The following is a 13615-nucleotide window of genomic DNA, read 5'->3' on the forward strand; positions in this document are numbered from 1 at the left end:
TTGCCATTTTATCCATCTTGCTTTTTCCCATTCTTTCCTCATTTCCCCCTTCCCCACTCCCCATTTCTTCAGTTCCGTTCAAAGTGATGTATGTAGATTTATACGTGTTGGGGTTTTTTTTAGTGCAATAAGTTGGTTGGCAGCACCCAAGTATGAGCTGTCTTTCTGAAAATACAGCAAGAGAAAACAGAGCAAAATGCAAGAGATGATTTTCTATTTGGTACTGAGTTGGGAGAAAGCACGTGCTGAGACCCCCACAGAAAGGAACAGTGCAAGGCCATGCATGACTTATGCCTTATTTATAGGTATTAAATAAGACTTCAGTAGAACACAGCTCTGGTTCTGACCCTCTGCAGATGGGTGAATTGCACCCTAAAGCAAATATAGGGAACTTGTATTATTCAACAGCCTCTGCTAATAGGGTTACTGCAGGCAGAGATGTTGCCTGTCTCGACTGAAGAGCAGACGCTGGCCTCAGTGACTCCTGTTTGCATAATTATACTGTAAATTCTGTCCCGCTGTGTCTGTGTAATTACATTTTTAAATAAGAAAAAAGTATTTCTATACATGTAGAGCTTTTTTTTTTTTTTTCCTTTTACGGCCAGATTTTTCAAGTATTTAGAATTAGGTCTGATTGCAAAACAATAGCAAAAAAAAAAACAACCAGTTGTGATTGGTATGCATTTTGTTGGCCAACAGAAGGAAACCTGCTGTGCTGCATTTAGATGGGATGCAGCACCCTCCTCCCCTACCAGGGGAAGCCAGCTTTTGTCATCTACATTGTCCATTGGGAAGGAGAAAGATGGAATCTCTGGATCAGTTGGTTTGAAGGTGAGAAGCTTGCAGTAACTGGGGTTGAAAAGAGGTCTTTGGAAGATCTTCAGAGCCCAGAGCTGCTTGGCTTCCTGCTTTTATTGATGACTGGCACCAAAACAGTAATGAAGATTCCAACAAAAAATATCTGATAAAAATAAAACTCAGGAGAAACTATGAGCTCAAAGGAGACAGTACTTAAGATCCAACCCAAACCATCCTCTTCCATACTCTTCCACTCTACTCTACCGTACTCTACTCCACTCTACTCTGTTCTACTCTACTCTAATCTCCATTCTACTCTACTCTACTCCATTCTATCCTACATTACTCTATTCAGCTCTACCCTACTCCATTCTATTCTACTCTACTCCATTCTACTCTACTCCACTCAACTCTGTTCTACTCTACTCCACTCTTCTCCATTCTATTCCACTCTACTCCATTCTATTCCACTCTACTCCATTCTACTCTACTCCACTCAACTCTGTTCTACTCTACTCTACTCCACCCTGCTCTACTCTACTCCACTCTATTCTGTTCTACTCTACTCTAATCTCCATTCTATTTTACTTTACTCCATTCTATTCTACTCTACTCCATTTTCTCTACTCCACTCAACTCTCTTCTACTCTACTTCACCCTGATCTACTCTACCCCACTCTATTCTGTTCTACTCTACTCTACTCTTCTCAATTCTACCCTACTCTACTCCATTCTATTCTACTCTACCCCATTCTACTCTGCTCTACTGTATTCTACACTACTCCATTCTATTCTACTTTACTGTACACCATTCTACTCTACTCCATTTTATTCTACTCTACTCCATTCTACTCTACCTTACACCATTCTACTCTACTCCATTCTACTCCACTCTGTTCCATTCTATTCTGCTCTACTCCATTCTACTCCACCCTACTCCATTCTATTCTACTTTTCTCTACTCCACTCTACCATACTCTGCTATACTCTACTCCACTCTACTCTACTCCATTCCATGAGTGGCATTACAAACCTGGAAGTGACAAAAAGGGGTATAAATTTGATAGCTCTATATACAAGTTGGATTTGCCAGATTTGCTCAGCAGCTGGAAATGACTGGCAAAGAAAAAGTTTCCAAGTGGATCACAGGATAAAGCAAAAATTATGCAGCCATGAGGCCACAGCAAAATCAGCAAAATGAAGGGGGTCAGACTGGAGATGAACCTGAATTATTTTGCTTTATGGCAGCAGAATATCTCACTTCTTGTCTCCCTGCCAGCGTGAGCCACTAGCAGTGCCTCTCCTCGATGGAGATCCCGACGACCCCCACCTCCTATTTCCAGGTGAGGAAAACCAAACCATCCCACCCTGCACTCCTGCTGCGTGCTTTACTTTAAGGACTGGAGCAACTGGCAGGGAAAAACTGCATCCTGCGTTACTGTCAGCGTCTGCAACGGCAAAAGCAGTTCTCTGCAGCCCTCTAGTGCTCGTTGCATGCAAACAAAAAAACAGAGCTTGCAACAGCCGTGGGGAAATGGGGCCAGGGCAGCTCAGGCTCGCTGTAATTTAGAATAGAGGCTTTTATTTGCTAGCAGGACACGGTAGCAGCTGTTATTTACCCAAAGAGTTGCGTTGTGTAGGCAGGCTCTGCTCCCCAGGCTGCATTTCCCCCAGAAGCAGCACTGGTGCACAGCAGAACGTGCCAGCCAAGCAAAGGGCACACAGGTTTTGCAGCACCAACATCTGCTACAGAAATGATGTGACAGCTTCGTCCCATAGAGCATCACCAGGAAGCTCCATCAGAAGACCCCTTCCCATCAGTATTCCTTCTCTCCCTGCCCTTGTGCGTGCCTTCAGAACTCCTTTTCTGCAGTGCTACCAAACTGAGGGCCAGAATTATGCAGGAAGGCCCCTTTGGAGGAGCAGAGGAGGGAAAGGTTGTGATTTATTGTTCCCTTTCCTGGCAGCTTTTGCCTATTCGTATTCAGCTCGTGCTGTGTTACCTCAATGATAAAAATGCACGTGAAGTTGGGAAACTTTCTGCATGTTTCACTTGTGTCAGAAATCCTCCGTGATTCATTAAAAAAGAAAACCAAACCCTTCTGCCAAATAACAGATACCCAAAATTACAAGTTAATTAAAGGGAATACACTTTGCTTTCCGTGCTCCCGATAAAATCCTGTAGAGCTCTTCTTACAAATGGATTTCTCCCACAAATCTCCACTGCAACCAAAGAAGCTGTCGTCTGTCTGCACATGAAATCTTGCTTTATCACCTCTCCAGGCTGAAGCTGTCCTTACAGAGACGCCCTGAACAACCTTGTCATTTCCATTTCTCACGCATTTTTTCTGTGCTCTGCGTTCTCAGGATCTGGGAGGTTTCATTTTCCCATTGCCAGAGGCTGCTCATCCCTATCAGGGCTCACTCTGCCACATCAAAGGCAGCAGGGATACATCAGAGGGAGTGGGGACACATCAGAGGGAGCAGGAGGGCTGCAGTCCCCTGTGGGGGGAGCACAGGGATGCTGCATGCTCTGAAGCATCCTGCAACTTCTGGAAGCAGGTCTGGATCAGCAAAGCTCTATTGATGCTGTGATAATCACCAGAGCCCAAACTGAAACCAAAGCTGAGATGGTTTGTGATCCTAATTTGCATCTGAGCATCACTGTGGAGTGAAACCCTTGTCAAGGTTCCATCATAGAATGGTTTGGATTAGAAGTGACCCAATGCAACCCATTTCCTCTGCAGTGAACTGGGACACCCACAGCTCAACCCAGTGCTCAGAGCCTGCTCCAGCCTGGCCTATAGGATGATGCTTTCCTGCCTATAATGTTAGATATCTTTTTTTCCTGACCCGTAGGATGATGTTTTCCAAAGTCACCCCTCTTCCAGACAGCAGCAGGGAGACAGCTATGTGGTGACAGCCTTCACAGCCTTTGCACCATCACATCTTTGCCCTGGGAGGTGGTGGAGTCACCATCCTTGGAAGTGGTTGAGAAACATTCAGATGTTGGTGACCCTTGAGGTCCCTTCCAACTCAAGCCATTCTGTGTTGTACTGAGGGACGTGGCTTAGTGGGAAGTACTGGTGGGTAGGTGGATGGTTGGACTAAATGATCTTGGAGGTCCTTTCCAACCTTGGTGATCCTGTGATTCTATCACTGTCATTACCTTACAGAAAATGGACACAAGGCTATCAGGGATGCTATAAAGCTCTGGTTTCCCAAATGGCAGTGGTTTGTCCCTCAGGTAGCCCAAACCCCAGCACTGGGAGGTGGCTTCCACTTGGCTCCAGCACTACCCATAGCCTTTAGCTCACCTCCTGTGCCCAAACCTAAGACAGGAAGGAGCCCTGGCACCAGGCTGCACCCCAGAAGAGAGCTGGCAGTAGCACGAAGCCATCTCAAGGGGAGGAAAATGAAGATACAGGCACTCCAAGGGGAGGTTTGTCAGAACTCAGGGGTTCAGGCTGCCTAATGTAGCAGTGCTGGCTGCCGAAGCAGAATTTCCATCCCTTTGTTTATCCCAGCTGCGTTTTTCCATTGCCTACTGCAGGCAGCAGCGTTTCCCTTTGGTCTAAAGCAGGAGGGGAGGCTTGCTTTGAAGCCTTTTGCTTGCATAGGAAATGAACTTCTTGATTCCTGTTGACATTTGCAGCGAGGTGTAGGTGGCGCTTGTAGCATTTCTCAAAGCTCCCCGGCTCTGTTTGTTCAGATCCTTCTCACTCCTGTGAAATGTGATAATACCGAGCAGTGGGTGGAAGGAACAGCACAAATGGAGCCCTTCAGGAGATGGAAGGACTCAGAACTGCTCTGCACAGAAAGACAACTCCTTCTGCCACCAACCACCACCACCAGACCCCCCCATCCCTGCAGCTGATCCATGGGGTCACAGCACAACCTAACAACGCTCTGCTCTGATCCTGCAGCTATGGAGATGGTCCATTCCTCATCCCAGTGCTTAAAAAAGCATGAACAGCTCTTTCTCCTTTCTGGTCTCACCGTGTGGGACTTGTCTCAGTGGGGTTTCACTTTCCAGTATTAAAAACAACCTGCTGCAGCAGGGAAATGGGGAGAGCTGCCCTGGCTCCTTCTTGGAAGCAGCCTGCACAGCGCTGATGTGCTCCTTAACAAAGCATTGTAAGAGCCTGGGTCACAAAGCAGCCCAAGAGCTGCAAAACCCAAGTCACCTGAAGTCATTCAGGTTCCTCCCTGCGTCCTCACAAGCCTCAAATCACAGCAGCCACTCTCATATCTCCTCTTCTGCCCTGGCAGTGAGAAAGGAGTGGATTTGTGCAGGCTGAGTTAGGGGATGAGGGCTCAACCTCCTGTGAGTTGTGGAATAATGACACGTCTTGCTGGATGGGGTGGCCTTGGGGTCCTGCAGTGTGGGTCCTCGCATTTTGCAGGGTGGGATGGATATGGGGTCGTGCAGTGATGGAGCTCAGGTTGTGTTGAATGGGGTGGATATGGGGTCGTGCAGTTTGGTGCTCAGGTTCCGCAGGGTGGGGGAGATATGGGGTCCTGCAGAGTGTATGTGCTCAGCTTCTGCAGGGTGGGGTGGGTATGGGATCCTGCAGCGTGGGTGCTCAGGTTCTGGAGGGTGAGATGGATATGGGGTCGTGCAGTGATGGTGCTCAGCTTCTGCAGGGTGGGGGGGATATGGGGTCATGCAGTGATGAAGCTCAGGTTGTGTTGGGTGGGGTGGATATGGGGTCGTGCAGTTTGGTGCTCAGCTTCTGCAGGGTGGGGTAGATATGGGGTCCTGTCATGTGGGTGCTCAGGTTGCATTGAATGGGGTGGATATGGGGTCATGCAGTAATGGACCTCAGGTTGTGTTGGGTGAGGTGGATATGGGGTCCTGCAGGTTGGTGCTCAGGTTCCGCAGGGTGGGGTGGATATGAGATCCTGCAGTGTGGGTTCTCAGGTTCTGGAGGGTGAGATGGATATGGGGTCGTGCAGTGATGGAGCTCAGGTTGTGTTGAGTGGGTTGGATATGGGGTCATGCAGTGATGGAGCTCAGGTTGTATTGGGTGGGATGGATATGGGGTCGTGCAGTTTGGTGCTCAGCTCATTATCTTGAATGCATGACATAAATTGTTTTCCCCCCAGTCGGAAATAGCTGCAAGGAGAAAGCACCGCAGCGAAGAGTTGAACCGAAAGCAGCGAGCTGCTGCTTGCGAACGAAGCGTGCAGAGCTCCGCCCCAGCTGCGCATTAAGGCTGATTAACAACAAACCAGGACCTTATCGCAGCCGGATCGTTGGGGCTGATTAGCGACTGATCGCCCATTGAATGAGAAGGAGCGTGCGCGGGTTGTCGGGGGTGATCTGTGAGAACGGCAGAGAGCGATTAGAAAAGGAAAGCTGCGATGGTTATCGGGGAAGTGGGGCAGGGTAAAAGCCAGTCCTGCTGAAACTGGGATGGGAATCCTGCAGGATTGCATTGGCTAAAGGGGGAACCCATTCTTTCTTCTGAGTGCTCTCCAGGGTTCCATCCCATCTCCAAGCCCTCGTGCATCCTCGGCCATACATAGGGCTACAGGGATGGATTCTCACTCATTTGAACCACTGGGAGGGCACGTTTCGATGGCTGTAGGGCAGTTTTCATTCACAAATTGCCCAGAATTGGGCAAGTTGGAGCACCTGAGTGCGGCACCAAGGTGGGCTTCACTTCTGCATGCTGACCAATGTGGTGGTTTTGGGCCAAAAGGTTTTGTGGCAACCAGAACTAAAGAGCCTGAAATCTCCTCCCGTGGCCTTTCTGTTGTTTGCGGTTCAGCTGCTGAACCATGAATCCCTCCTGCTGTGGGGTTGTGCTTGAGGAAGATGAGGATCTCTCCTCTGAAATGCTGTAAATACAAACACGTGTTGGAGGGGGGCTTGTTCCCGGGGTCACCTCTTTGTCAGTTCAGAAGAAAAATCGTTTATTTCTGACTTTGAAGCAAAACCCGACTCCACGCTGCCCAAATCCACCCCACGGATGGAGATGGGAGGTGGGGTTCGGCCACCCCTGCGCCCCACAGCCTTGCAGAGGTGAGATGGGACGAAGGAGACAAGCGATCCGCAGCCCTACAGGGAGGGGAGAGGGGATGCAAGGGACAGGCCGTGCCCTCGGGTGGGCGGCAGGAGGTGCCCCGTGCCTCAGTTTCCCCACCTGCCCCGTAATTCTCAGCGGGTCCCTGGCGCTTCGCGGTGCGCTGCGGGGTGGGGAGAGCCGAGCGGTGCCGGGAGATGGCACCATCCTCCTTTTTGTTTCTGCTTTCTGCCCAGCAGCGCTGCCGGGAGGAGCTGAGCAGCCTGCCAAGCTCCCCTTCCTGCTCGGCTGGGGGTCTGCTGGGGTTTGAGGGGAAGCAAAATGAGAACTGTGCGCTGGATTCGGGGGAAGGTGATCTCCGTGCAGTTCAGCAAAGGAAGGGGACGGACTCCGGTGGCTGTCAGCCATCTCTGTGCCCCATCCCTGATTTTCAGCATCATTCCATGTGCTGTGCTGCAAACCTCTGCACCCTGAGGGTCCCCAGCTCCTACCCAACAACACTGCCACCTCAGCATCACCTCCATGCAATGTGCTTTGCTACAAACTCCTGCACCCTGAGGGACCCCCAGTTCCTGCCCAACATCACTGCCACCTCAGCATCTCCTCCATGCACTGTACTGCAAACCCCTGCACTCTGAGCATCCTCCATTCCTGCCCCTATCACTGCCATCTCAGCATCACTTCCATTCACTGTGCTGCAAATCCCTGCACCATGAGCATCCCCAATTGCTGCCCACCATCTCTGCCACTTCAGCATCACCTCCATGCAATGTGCTTTGCTACAAATCCCTGCACCCTGAGGGACCCCCAGTTCCTGCCCAATATCACTGCCACCTCAACATCACCTCCATACACTGTGCTGCAAACCCCTGCATTCTGAGTATCCCCAATTCCTGTCCAATATCACTGCCACCTCAGCATCACCTCCATGCACTGTTCTGCAAATCCCTGCACCCTGACGGTCCCCAATTCCTGCCCCCATCACTGCCATCTCAGCATCACTTCCATTCACTGTGCTGCAAACTCCTGCACTCTGAGCATCCTCCATTTCTACCCAACATCACTGCCATCTCAGCATCACCTCCATGCACTGTGCTTTGCTACAAACCCCTGCACCCTGAGGGACCACCCCCCCCCCCCCCCCCATTGCTGCCCAACATCACTGTCATCTCAGCATCACTTTCATTCACTGTGCTGCAAATCCCTGCACCCTGAGCATCCCCAATTCCTGCCCACCATCTCTGCCACCTTAGCATCACCTCCATGCAATGTGCTTTGCTACAAACCCCTGCACCCTGAGTGACTCCCCCATTGCTGCCCCAGGCACCTCTGCCACCTCAGCATCACCTCCATGCATTGTGTTGCAAACCCCTGCACCCTGAACATCCCCAATTCCTCCCCAACATCACTGCCACCTCAGCATCACCTCCATCACATGCAATGTGCTTTGCTACAAACCCCTGCACCCTGAGTGACCCCCTTATTCCTGCCCCAACGCCTCTGCCACCTCAGCATCACCTCCATTCACTGTTCTGCAAATCCCTGCACCTTGACGGTCTCCAATTCCTGCCCCCATCACTGCCATCTCAGCATCACCTCCATTCACTGTGCTGCAAACTCCTGCACCCTGAGCATCCCCCATTCCTACCCAACATCACTGCCATCTGAACATCACCTCCATTCACTGTTCTGCAAACCCCTGCACTCTGAGCATCTCCCATTCCTACCCAACATCACTGCTATCTCATCTTCACCACTGTGATGCACTGTGCTGCAAACTGCTGCACCCTGAGCATCCCCCATTCCTACCCAACATCACTGCCACCTCAGCATCACCTCCATTCACTGTTCTGCAAATCCCTGCACCTTGACGGTCTCCAATTCCTGCCCCCATCACTGCCATCTCAGCATCACCTCCATGCACTGTTCTGCAAACTCCTGCACTCTGAGCATCCTCCATTTCTACCCAACATCACTGCTATCTCATCTTCACCACTGTGATGCACTGTGCTGCAAACTGCTGCACCCTGAGCATCCCAAATTCCTGCCCCCATCACTGCCATCTCAGCATCACCTCCATGCACTGTGCTACAAACCCCCAAGCAAAGCCACCCCTGGTGACCAACTCGCCGTTCCCACGCCGCACACAGCACACATCACACAGCCCTCATCCAAATGTGACACCTTTGCTCCAGGACACATCACATATCTCAGAACAGGACGCCGTTTTGGGTGCCCCACAGCACAGCACAGACCCACAGCACTGGGTGGACACGGAGTTCATCGGTGTCTCCGCGACGCAGCGATTTTTCCGCCGCTCTCCCGCTGGCTGCCAGCCGAGCAGCGTCCATCCCCGTTCAAAGGCAGTTCTTGTTCAGTGCCTGGCTCCTGGAGAGCCCCAAAGAAGGGCTCCTTTCACAGCCTTTGCATTTCCTAGACAGAAATTGTCATTTTTCAAACACAGCTTCCCTTCTGCTGGCCCGGCGCCTTTCACCTCGCAGCGCCCTGACGTCAGGCTGTCTTTGTGATGCTCTGTGCGGCGTTTTGTGCTCCCGTTCCTTTTCAGCTGCTGTCAATGCCCGTTTCTGCCCAGGGCCAGGCAGTCAATGAGGGGCTGCCGGGGGCACTGCCAGACCCCCAAGTGTCCAATCTGTGCCCCCACCCAAGCGGGGCCATCGGCTCAATGCACAGTGCTGAGCAACATGGCGAGGTCCTGTTACTGAGTGCCTGCTGATGGGAGATGGGAAAGGAATGGTTCTTTTTAGGATTCCTTTCCCCTAGGATTTCTGTTCTATAGGATTTCATTTCTCCTTGGGTTTCTTTTCCCTAGAACTTCTTTTCCCGAGGATTTCTTTATGACTTCTCTTCCCTAGGGCTCCTTTTCCCCGGGACCCCTTTTCTCTTGGATTCCTTTTCCCTTGGACATCTTTTCTCTATGACACCTCTAGGATTCCCTTTCCATAGGACATCTCTTCCCTAGGACATCTCTCCCCTAGGATGTCTCTTCTCCTGGGTTTCTTTTCCCCAAGATTTCTGTATGACTTCTCTTCCCCAGCGTTCCTTTTCCCTAAGATAACTTTTCCCTATCACATCTTTCCTCTACGTGTGCTAGGACTCCCTTTCCGTAGGATTCCCTTTCCACAGGACTTCTCTTCCGTAGGACTTCCTTCCCCTAGGATTTCTATTCTACAGGATTTCTTTTCTCCTAGGTTTCTTTTTCCCTAGGATTCCTTTGCCCCACGACTTCTCTTCCCCAGGACTCCATTCCGGTGCTGTCCATGCTTTTGATGCCACGCACAAGCAATTTCAGCAGGGCTGCATGCATACCACGGTGCACAGCTCCAGCCCTGCACCTGCTGCTCAGCTCCTGGCATCATTCTGCCACGGAGGCAATGCCCAGCAGCCACCACCAGGCGTTGGGGCCAGGCTGTGCCAGCAGCAGGGCGGTTTCTTGGAGCTGCTCTTGTGAAACAAGCCGGGCCGGTGCCGAAGCCGTCACCCAGCAACGTCACCACGCAGGAAACCATTGCAACCCAACCCCAAAATAGCAGCAATCCCCAGAAAAGCCATTCCCTTCTTCCCGCCTGAGTTCCCCTGCTTGCAGCAGCGCTGGCACTCCCTGGGGCACGTCATCGGCCGCCGTGTTGGTGCACAGTCACAGCCCTGAGTGCACGCATCGCGCCGTGCTGGGGTTCTGCTGCTGCAGCAGTTGTGCCCCAGCTCCGTGCAGCTCCGCGCCACGCACGCAGCCACCAATGTCGGCTCTCCGTTCCACCAAGGCCACTCCTCACGCTCAAAAATTTTCCAGGCTTGGAGCAGGGCCAGCGGTGAATTTTGTTTTGCAACTGAGCAAAATCAGCTCAGTGTTGTCGTGTCTGGCCCCCCACGTGAGCACGGCGCGGGGCTCTGGGTTCTCCCAGCCCCACTGTTTGCATTGCGTTGTGGCTCTGCACTGCTGGGCTGTGTCCCGGTGCTCTGCCTGAATGGGGAATGATTTACAGGCTGCGTGCCTTGTGCTGGGGCTAGAGATCCCACAGAACTTGTGACGGGGCTGTAGGCCCTATAGATGCAGTAAGAGTTCTTAAAATAGGCCTTGGTCTGCCATGAGGGGCCTGAGCTGTAGGACAGGCACAGCAGCTTCTTGTCCTGGTGTCACCAAGCCACCAACCTCCCAGTGCTACCAACCCATTCCCCCAGTGTTACCAACCCATTGTCCCATTGTGACCAACCCATTGTCCCATTGTCACCAACTCATCCTTTCAGTGCCACCAACTCATCATCCCAACGTCCCCAACCCAACTTCCTGGTATTGCCAACCCAGCATTTCAGTGCCACCAACACATCATGCCATTGTCCCCAACCCAACTTCCTGGTAACACCAACCCAGCCACCCAAGGCCAACAACCCAACCTCCAAGTGCCATCAAACCATCCTCCCAGTGCCACCAACACATCCTCCCAATGTCACCAACCCACACTTGCAGTGCCACCGACCCAATCTCCCGATGTCATCAACCCATCCTCCCAGTGCCACCAACCCAGCACTGCAGTGCTGCCAACCCATCCTCCCAATGCCACCAACCCAACTTCCTGGTATCACCAACCCATCCTCCCAAAGCCTTCAACCCATCGTACCATTGTCACCAAACCATCTTTGCAATGCCACCAACCCATCCTTCCAATGTCACGAACCCATTCTCCCAATGACACCAACCCAACTTCCTGGTAACACCAACCCAAACTCCCAACGTCACCAACCCAGCACTGCAGTGCTGCCAACCCATCCTCCTGATGCCACCAACCCAACCTCCCAACGCCACCAACGCATCCTCCCAATGCCACCAACCCAATCTCCCAGTGTCATCAACCCAACCTCCCACTGCCACCAGGCTTTGTCCAAGGCATCCAACACAGTCCCACGGCTGCCCTCACCTCTTCCCCTCCCTATCCATAGGTTTTTCCCACCCTCTCTGTGCGTGTTACACCCAAACACGAGGCTATGGGGTCCAAAGGCACTGACACTCACCATGCGTCGGCGCAGACCCAAAGCTCTCTCCCTGATGCTTGTCTTGGTGAGGAACGCTCAGCGCTGCAAGCCCACGGAGCTCAGGAGCATCCGATCCCCCGCGGGGTCTCCCATCCCAGAGGAGAACAACTGGACCAGTTCTACCTGTGTGCCAGTTCCCGGGGCAGGTAGGGCCAGCGGGAAGAATTCCTGCCATTCCAGATGGTTGAGTCACGGTGTCCCCACTGCCATCCTTCGCCTTCATCTCCTCCTCCCAAGAGGGGCTGAGTCAGCGCCGTGGGCGCAGCGCTCGCAGCCTCCCCCCCGGGCTGCTCCTCTATGGGACTGTGTTCCCACGTCCCCGTCCCCCCCCCCCTCTTCCCTCGTGGGTTTGTTGGCACAGAGGTGCCGCACAGGGGAGGGGTGTGGGGGGGGTCCTGCTGACTCAGCTCTCTGCACAATGCAGCCGAGGGAGAAACAAAGCGGAACCAGGGCAAATGCATCGAGTTGGGGCATGTGCTGTGCAGCCGTGCCTGGCAGGGTGGTGGCCTGGGGACGGAAGGCTCCTGTTTGCTGCAGGTCCCAGTTCCTCCGCTCGCTTTCCCCCAATGGGCACTGAGCTCTGTTTACCCTGGAAGAGGACAAAGGGCACGGGGAGGCCTCCAGAGCCTGCAAGTCTCACTGAGCGCCGCTGCAGCAGTGTCCCGTCGGCACTTTGGGTGCTGCTCCAACAACAAACCCCCCTCCCAGACCCCTCCTGCCCCGCTCACAGCCCATGGGATAACCCCACGCAGGTGAATAAAACCACCCAAAACCTCAGGATTTTTAAGGGCACGGCCAAACGTGCAGCACGAGCGCCAGGCAGCGACTCGCCTCAATGCCCCCTATGTCCCAGCAGTGACCACAGCGGTCACGGGGATCCCAAAACCCTACAGCAGCCAAAGCACCTGGCGTAGGGACCTGCCGCCAGCCCTTCTCCTTCCACGTTTGCACCCATGGAGGGGTTTTGCTGCACCTTCTCCCAGCCCTGCGCCCGCTGGCTGAAAATACACCGATAGAATAGGAGCTCTGAGTGCTCATTGCGCTGTTGACTTTAGGCTGCGAGGTGCCAGCTCTGCTGGTGCAGCCAACAAAGGCCTTTTAGTGGCCGCGAGAAGGGCTGGGTTGGAACTAGGTGAAAAATCCTATATTTATAGAGCCTTTGTGCAAAGAAGGTCCCCAAACATCATTAGGGGAGCTAAAGAAAATGTCTGGGGAGGAACAAAACCCCAAGAAGTTATTTAGGAAAAAAAAAAAAAAAAAAAAAAATGGGAAGGGAAAAAAAAAAAAAGGACTTGAATGAAATGTACATTCACGGGGGAAAATAGCAGCTATGAAAGAGCCCTTTAAGCCAGCAGAAAAACAGAACCGGTTGCTGCAAGATAAAGCCAGGAAAAAAAAAAATGCAATAAGGCCCCGTTTTTTTTTTTTTTTTTTTGCTTTTTTGCTTTTTGTTTTTGCAGGAGGAAATGTCAGAGGGGCAAAATTTGAGATGGGGGATGACAGAAGGGGTGCACACTGCAGGGTGGGTGCAGGAGGGGAATGGGAGCTCCCATGCAACCAACACTGTGGCGCTGACCTTGGGCGCAATGTTTAATTTCTCCCAGCCCCGTGCAGAAAGAAAATAAACAGGGGGGGACGGTTGCTGGCTGCCTGATTGATTTCTGCCTTCAAAGCAGCAGCCAAAACCAGCCCAGCAGCTACAATTTGGGTTTGTGCAAGGAATGGGGTGAGGGGGGCGG

The sequence above is a fragment of the Phasianus colchicus genome, chromosome 27 (assembly GCF_987193195.1).
Source record: "Phasianus colchicus chromosome 27, bPhaCol1.hap1.1, whole genome shotgun sequence".
In the NCBI taxonomy this organism is placed as follows: domain Eukaryota; kingdom Metazoa; phylum Chordata; class Aves; order Galliformes; family Phasianidae; genus Phasianus; species Phasianus colchicus.